General features: G+C 40.6%; 1 pseudogene; it reads right to left on the reverse strand.

The window, feature by feature from the left end:
- Positions 1-3,767: 3,767 nt before the first annotated feature.
- On the reverse strand, positions 3,768-7,576 carry LOC118641896 (annotated as a pseudogene).
- Positions 7,577-9,119: the final 1,543 nt, after the last annotated feature.

Genomic DNA, 9,119 nt, shown 5'->3' on the forward strand with positions numbered 1-9,119 from the left:
AAATGTAGCTATTAGAAAGCTTAAATTACACATGTGGCTCACATTTGTGCCTCAAATTAAATTTTTATCAGACAGTGTAGTCTTACACAGTCAGCTCAAAGATTGAACTCACACATTTTTTCCCTCCCTCCCTCCCTCCCTCCCTCCCTTCCTTCCTTCCTTCCTTCCTTCCTTCCTTCCTTCCTTCCTTCCTTCCTTCCTTCCTTCCTTCCTTCTCCACTATGACCAGGAAAACTCTGTACATAGAGGTATTTGATGATAACACAATAAAAGTTGAATGGTCAAAGTGATCAGAATTTTGAGAGAAAGATTATCTGAAATAAATGGGGTGAAAAGTGAACTGGCAATGAACAGAAGAAACAGTTCTATTTAGACTTTTCATCTTGTACTTTTTTTTTTTTTTCATATAGAGTAGAAGGGAGGGAGGGGGAGAGAGAGAGAAACATTGATGTGAGAGAGACACATCCATTGGCTGCCTCCTGCATGACCTGACCAGGGCCCGGGATTGAACCTACAATGGAGGTACATGCCCTTGACTGGGAATTGAACCTGTGACCCCTTGGTCTGTGGGCTGACACTCTAACTGCTGAGCCAAACTGGTCAGGGCTCCATCTCCTACTTTAAGATTGGTCAAAAAACAAGAACTAAGTTATCTCAGTCCGAATCTACAAAGTTCATAATACATCCCCTTCTATTTGGGAATTTTGCTTTGAAAACATGTAAATCTGACTACAAAATAATTTCAACTCCCCCAAAATATTATTCTCTACAATTCAAAAATTATAGCTAAAGCTTCAAGGCCTAATTTGAACAGTTTTATGATAGATTATTTACTAGATCAAAATGTTTTGTCAAATTCTGTTTGCTGTTGGGAGTTATATAATCCTTTTAGTTTAATCAATGATATAAATAAGTATGCTACCTTAGACTCTGGTCATTTTTCTTAATGCCAAACCAAAACAAAAAAAGTCTTCAACAAAAGGGAGACATAAAATAATTACAGCCCTGACCCATTAGGCTCAGAGGTTAGAGTGTCAGCCTGCCAACCAAAGGGACGAGAATTTGATTCCCAGTCAAATGCATGTACCTGGGTTGCAGGTTCGATCCTCAGCCCTGGTTAGGATCGTGCGGGAGGCAACCACTTGATGATGTTTCTCTCTCTCTCTCTTTCTCTCTCTCTCTCCCTCCTTCCCTCCCTTCCACTCTATCTAAAAATCCATGGAAAAATATCCTTGGGTGAGGATTAATAACAACAAAGAAAAAGAATTACAAAAGTTTATCTTTTGACAAAATTTTATAAACTAACAAAGTTCTTTAAAAAGTCTGTCATCCATCAGCCCTGGCCAGGTAGCTTAGTTGGTTGAAGTGTTGTCCTCATGTACCAAGGTTGTGGGTTCAATTTCCAGTTAGGGCACATACGTGAAGCAACCGATGAATGCATAGATAATTGGAACAGTGGAGAGGTCTCTTTCTCAAATCAATAAATACAATAAAAAAATGGTCAACTGTCAGATTTTTAAAAATGCATACCAAAATTCAGAATTGTTTTATTTTCTCTGTTTTCAAAGAGGAAGAGTTGGTCCATTAGTAACTGATTTCACAGCTTCTGGGAAAACTATCAAACAATGTTTAGAGAAAATGAGAAAGATTGAATTTTAGCAATCTTTGTTCAGCCTTCACTGACGGCTGTTCTACACATATAATTTTCTCCCATGTGTTACACAAAAGGCCAAACATGAGAAAAATTGCACTAACTCATCAAAAGAATAACAAGTGGAAACTTTCCTATTTCAGTAATAACAAAAAAGGCATTTACATTTTTTTCCAACTTTAAATACATTGTTTTAGTTTAGTGTAACTACAAACAAACACCTTTTCTAAAAAGTTTTAGAATTACTTCTCTAATGACATTTCCCTGTCTCTACCAAAAGAAGTATTTAGATACCAAAAGACAGGAACACTATTTTGAGAATTTATTTTTGCCTATTAACTTTCTTTGTCTGCTAAAACACTGTTTTAAGGACCTGTTAAAAATGAGCTTCGAAGTTTCCCTTTGGGATTTAGCCTGCAGACAAGCTTTGAGACGAGTTTTGTCAAATCCTATAAGGTCTGTCCTGACAGCCAATGGAATCAGGCATTTTAAATAACAGACACTAAAAAAAAAAAAAAAAAAAAAAAAAAAAAGTTAGTCTTCTTTTCTGGGTGAAGTCAATAAAGAAGAAATTGATATTCCCACCCTTTCCCCCCAACCGTGGCTTCAGGGGTATTACTCTCTCACTCCTCAGTATTTTCCCCTTTAGGTGGGATTAGTGTTTCATGATGGATGCAGTGTTAATGACTTCCCTCGGCTCATTGCTCTGCTTTCTGTGCCATTGGGACCAAATTAACAGGGTTGGTTCTCTGGATCTCTTCCGTACAGGGTGACAGATAAGTCCATCACTACAGTCCTTGTCTATGACCACTCATTCTTCTCATGGAACCTTCTACCCTATGGGCAAATATATTAGATAGGATATATTAGGGTAAACTGAAATAATAAATTAAGCCTCTAATATCAGTGGTTTAATAAAAGAAAGAATTTTTTCTTGCTCACATTTTATGTCCAATGCAGGTCAGTGGTGATGGTGTGGGATTCTTACCCACATAGTTGCTCAGGGACCTGTTCTGGCTGAGCCACCATCACCTTGTAATATTTCTATGTCAAAATATGGTTGGTTGCATGATTGTCCCAGCAGGGGAAGAACAAGCTGGAGGGTTATGTGTTGGCTTGTAAGTGCTTTGACTTAGAAATGACACACATCCTTCTGCTCACTGCCCATTGGTCAGAATTAGTCCCATCAACCTGCATACCTAACTGCGGGGATGTGACATATGGAGGGACACATGGATACTTGCTGAGGAATAAATATCTCTGGTGTAATATTCCCTTTTAGTCATCAACAATCTCTTCTCTCTTCTTTACATATGTAGAATATCTTCTCAAAGGACAAAAAGTTCCATGTAGTTATTGCATTAAGCTCAGAGACGAGAATAACACACATTGGTCTCTATATCAGGTCTGAATGTGCTCCTCTTATTGTAGACTCCTGTGAAATAAAAGACAAACATAATCTGAAGTAGTATAAAATGGAAAGGAGAACTTCAATCAGCACAATGTTAGACATGGCAGGCACTGGTCTAGTGATTCTGAAGTCCCCGTGGCTGACACCTGGAGGGCCCTCTATCCCTGCCCTGGGGCAGAAGAACGTTCTGTGACTCGTCTAGGTGTCCCCAGCAGGGCTTCTTTGTTCATTGTTCTCACTAGCCCTGACTGTGCACCTTGTGAAGTTCATCTCTTTCTTTATCTTCTTTGGTCACTTCTGAAGTAGACATTGAATAATACTAACTTTTTGGAGAGTGTGTGGCTTTTGAAGACTAATTGCTGTCCCTTGAAGTTTAGAGGTCTGAGTCATTTTATATCACAAATAATCACAAGTTTGTAGTTTTCTTATTACAGCTCTCTCTCTCTCTCTCTCTCTCTCTCTCTCTCTCTCTCTCTCTCTCTCAGATTTAGCAGAATCAGCTGAGACTTTATTTTGGAAAAAGCACTTGATTTAACTTTTAGCATTGGACATAGGTAAGAAGCGATTCCCCAGGCAGTAAACTCCCTCACCCCAAGGGTGAGCTGAGGACTGGGTTGAGCCTCAGGCAGGTCTCCTGTGCCTGCTGCTCCCCTGCACAGCTCCTTCCCCACCAGCTTGGAAGACAGGAGGGACTGCAGTAGTCATTCACTTGGGTAAGACATCAGATGACGCATTACAGGTCTCAATCTTCTTCATATTCACCATCTTGGAAGAGTAGGTGCTGGCGTGGCTGAAGGAGTCAGAGCCCCTACCAGAGCACAAGTTGGCTTGAAGCCTAGTTCATAGGTGAGGTTCCCCTAAGCCAGGCTCAGCCCATCTGAGTAGCCGTTAGTGGTCTTGGTATGAATATTCATGTTCTGCACCACACACTCCAACTGGTTCTCCTCGCCCTCCAGCAGCTTTCAGTAGGTGGAAATCTCCATGTCCAGAGCCAGCTAGAAGGTCATGAGCTCCCAGTACTCACACAACTGCTGGACCATGTCCTTCTTGGTGGGTCTCATAGTGGCTTCTAGCTTAGCCACCTTGGCCTGAGCATTCTTGATGGCCAGCTCCCCATGATGCTTGGTATCAGTGATGGCAACCTCCAGGGAAGCCCTCTGGCCTTTGATGCCCTCGATCTCAGTCTGGAGTTGGCTGATGTTCCAGTTCATCTCAGAAATCTCAGTCTTTGTGCGTTGCAGGTCATCCCCTGCTTCCCAGCCAATGTCTGCAGCTCCTTGTACTTGATCTGGTACATGGTCTCAGCCTCGGCAGGCTGAGGATGGCAATCTCCTAGTACTGGGCCTTGACCTTGGTGATGATGCTATCTAGGTCCAGGGAGAGGTCGTTGTCCATGACAGTACCGTGGACAGGTCAGAGATCTAGGACTGCAGCTCATGAATCTCCTCTTCACACAGCTGCCTGTAGAAGTTTATCTCATTGGCCAACCTTTCCAGGTGGGACTCCAGGTCTACCTTGTTCATGTTAGCTTCATCCACATTCTCCTTGATGAGGACAAATTCATTGCTCATCTCTGTGTGCTTGTTGATCTCATCCTCATACTTACTCTTCAAGTCCTCCACCAGCCTCTGCATGTTGCCAAACTCTGCCTCCAACCTGTTTCCTCTGGACCAGTGTGTCTAGCTGCTGCCAAAGCTAGTTGATGTAGCTCTTGAACATGTTGTTGACGTTACTGTGAGTCTCTTCTGCAGGAGGTTCCACTTGGTCTCCAGAATCTTTTTGTTTTTGTGGTACGTGCCCCTAGCAGGAACCGAACCCAGGACTCTCTGGTCTGCAGGCCGATGCTCAATCTCTGAGCCAAACTGGCCAGGGCTGTCTCCAGAATCTTAACCTGCTTCTCCAGACCCTATACCTTATTGATGAAGGAAGCAAACTTTTTGAGACTCTTGATCTGCTCCTTCTCCTGATTGCCCATGGTCTGGATGTTGGGGTCCACCTCTAGCTTCAGGGGGCTCAGCAGGCTCTGGTTCACTTTGACAGCTGTGATGCTCCCCATATTCCCAACCCTTCCATACCCTCAACCAGATTGATGTTGGCACCTAGGCCAACTGGGTAGCCACTGCCCACCTAGTGAAATGGCTAAGAAGCTGATGCGGGTGCCAGGCCCACTAGAGTGTGAACAGCTGCTGAAGGCCCAGGGGCCAGAGGTGGATACCTGGTAGGTCTTCTGGGTCACCCTTGGGGATATGGTGGAGGTTGGGGTGGAGGCGAGGAGGCTGAACCCGACAGAGAAGGAGCCAAAAAGCTGCTTGGTACAACTCTCTTGAAACTTTATAAGCTTTCATTGAATCTAGTCAATTATATGATCTAGTAATTAAATGGAAAGTTATGTTTGGGATTTAGCTCTCAGATCTGCTACATTTCTTTGCTTTTCTTCCCTCACATATTCATCTCAAACTCTCTTTCTTTTACTTGAATTAATGGTGGATAGATATACTGAATCTAGCTAGAACAATAGATAGAAGATTATACTTTTAATCTGAAATTTCCTTTGAAGCATTTTAATCTACTGATAGGTTTTATTGAGCATTATCTACTTGATTTTAATCTCATCATCTATAGTTTAGGTTTTTAAAGCAATTGGCTTATATAACCAACAGGGCCCTGGATTTTGGGATACTCTCTTTTCTCTTTGACATTGCCTTCTTACGATCAGTACATTCTTTCCTGAGATGCTTATCTCTTATCTGATATTTACATGCCAGCCTCAATAAAAAACAACCAATACACTCAAAAATTTTTTTTCAGTCTCTCTTTTTGGAGTTCCCTGTTCAGTATTTGCTTTCCAAATGACTTCATGGAACTATTTACCAAATATCTTGCCAATAAATAATATGGATGACCATCTTTTTAGCCTCTGATACCAGTTCCCTTGCTTTCTGTTATGTGACCACTAAGGCAGTGACGTATGTCAAAGTTTTCTTTTGGTAACACCCCACTCCTGGCATGAATTCTGCATTCATTAGATAGGCTCCTCTCTATTGTGTTAATAAACTTAGTCTGAGATATCAGTGGCTTAACACAACACTGGTTTATTACTTGCTAATACTAGGTGTCCAAAAAGCATAAGGCCCTGTGCAACGTAGCTAATAACAGGCTCAGGCTGACCAAGGCTCTTTCATCTTATAATGTCACTATTTCAGCATATGACCTCATGGTTGTTTCAGAGGGGAAAGGGAAGCTACCTACTTAAGGGAGGTGGGAAATATGAAGAAGCAGAGAAGTATTTGCTTAATATCTCTGTGGAATAAATTCAGAATGGCTCCTATGTAATATTAGACTAACATAGGAGACAAAAGATATTTAAGAATTAAAAATATCACTGACAAATATGATCACAGTGATTTTTATGGGGCCAATCATAATATCTGAAATATCAAAACATATTTTATTTCTCCTTTTCTAAGAGTATATTCTTATATCAATTAGTATTATAGAAAAAGTTCTCCACATGTAGCATGATACATGCTCGTTCCCCCTCGAATCTCCCTGAGATTAAATAATAACAAACAGAAGTTTATAAAATATTTTATTTTTATCTATAATGATAAAGGTGGTAGAAATAAGTAAAGGGAAGACTACATCCTCTTCTAAGCTAGTTCCTTCTCTAGTCAGAGGAATTATAAACATTCTCTTTTGGAAGCAATTTGAGAGGTACTCTTATTAAAATTATTTATTTATTTATTTATTTATTTATTTATTTATTTATTTATTTTTATCTTCACCCGAGGACATTTTTTCCCATTTTTTTGTTAAAATAGAGCAGGAGGGAGAAAGAGAGGAAGAGAGAGAGAAACATTGATGAGAGAGAAACATTGATGAGAGAGAAACATTGATGAGAGAGAGACACATCTACTAGCTGCCACCCACACGACCCCAACTGGGGCAGGGACAAACTGCAACCGAGGTACGTGTTCTTAGTGGGAACCGAACTTGGGACTCTCTGGTCCATGGGCTGACGCTCTAACCGCTGAGCAAAACTGGCCAGGGAAAATTCCTTATTTTAAAAGGTGAGGAGAGGGAGACTTTGAGTGACTAAGTGACTTATGAAAAGTCACCCCACTAGTTACTGTCAGGAACTGTGAAAAGTCTAAAAGGTTACCTGACTTGCAGGCTAATAGGTTTGTGTCCTACCACTTCACAGATGTTGGTAGAAGACACGATACTGCTGCATCAGAGACAAAGGACTTTATTACTCAAAAAAAAAAAGCCTGAGTTTCATGTTCATGTGAACTGGTTCTTCATGTCCCCTGAGTCCCAAGCAGGTGGGCCTGGCTGAGTACTTGCACATACAGTGAATTGAGTTACAGGACGCTGAGCTTGGGACTTGGGGAATTCACATCTTTTTTAGTGAGCAGAAATAGCACATTCTTTGTCTGGAGAAAGGCATTATCTAATTTTTCAAGGCTGTTTACTGCAACCATGACCCTGATAAATGGTTCTAACTGGGCCATTAGGGCCTTTCATTTTTGGCATACGTAGCATGAATGTAGAGACATGCTCAGCTTCCAAAAGTTGGGAACAGAGTGAAGACTGGAACCAACTCTCTTCAAAATATTTAATATTTTCTTCTGATTGATAGAATAGTATTAGGATCAAATTATTGACCCTTAACTATTTAATTTATGTTAAGACTTAGTCAAGGGCCAACAAATTTGTGTCAGCAAATTTTGAATTACAGGAAGTTAGTCTTTTGAAAATATCATTATTTTACTTTTAATTTGTTCTAACTAGTCAACATTTATTAGTCTCCTACTTTGTGCCAATTTATACTTGAGGGCATCGGTTATACAACAAATTACACATTTTATACACAGTGCTTATAAGACCCATGCATAAAAAAGTGAAAAAACAAAAATGAAGAAACATATGCTGAGTGAAATGAGCAGTACAGAGTCCACGTTCATTAGATCCCAGAAAAGTTGGTGATTTCTGGCTAGCTGTGTTCAGGGAGGATTCATGGATACAATGGAGAAAGAAAGATACTTCTTAGAGAAAGTGGAAAACAACAAGTTCTATCACTTGACAGGTAAATAGTAAAAGGTATTCTTCAAATATTAAAAGGTATTCTTTAATGGCAACCATATGGACATTTTCCTTATCTGTTTTATTCACCACTCAATCTTCAGTTCTTTAAAAAATGCCTTGCCCGTGTTAGAAACTTATAAAGACATAATCAATAAATGATGGTTGGTGTTGTGTATGGTTTGTACCACTTGTGTTTAACAGTTATCTTTGACACAGGTCCTGCATCATACAATATATAATCCATATATAGACAGTTTCTTATTTATTTATTTAGTTAGTTATTTTTTAAATTAATTAATTTATTTTTGTTACAGATGTTTCTCCTTTTCCCCCCACTGATACCCCCTCCCTCTCCCTCCCCGCCCTGTCCCCAGGTTTGTTGTCCATGTCCACTGTTCATGCATACATGCATATAAGTTCTGTGGTTTATCTCTCCCCCACCACCCTCTCTTCTGGGGATTGTCAGTCTGTGCCCCACTTCCACATCTCTGGGACCACCCAGTTCCTTAGACTGTTATGTTCATTATATTCCACAAATAAGTGAGATCATGTGGTATTTGTCTTCCTCTGCTTGGCTTGTTTCGCTTAGGATGATACTCTCCAGGTCCCTCCATGTCGTCTATAGAGAGTTTCTTATTCACTGAATTGGGTTTTTCATATGGTTCCGATGAAATATAATTTCAGCTGTAATGTAGTCTGATTTTGGCTCTTGGAAAAGAGTTCCTGTTTTCAGTGTGGCAACAGAGGGAGATTTTTTTAAGCCAGCTCCAAATCTTCCTCAGTGTACTGAAATCTTACTCTCTGAACAAGGAAGTCCTGTGCCGCCAGTGGCTTGGATCTTGTATGCTCACACAGTGACTGTTTACCCTGCCTAACTCACCTTTCCATGCACTGCTCTGTGCATCCCACTTCTTCCTCTTCCCACTCCTCACGGGAGGCCTGGGTTGTGGAGGCCACGTAGGTGCTGAT

The sequence above is a fragment of the Molossus molossus genome, unplaced genomic scaffold (genome assembly GCF_014108415.1).
Source record: "Molossus molossus isolate mMolMol1 unplaced genomic scaffold, mMolMol1.p scaffold_m16_p_1, whole genome shotgun sequence".
NCBI lineage: Eukaryota > Metazoa > Chordata > Mammalia > Chiroptera > Molossidae > Molossus > Molossus molossus.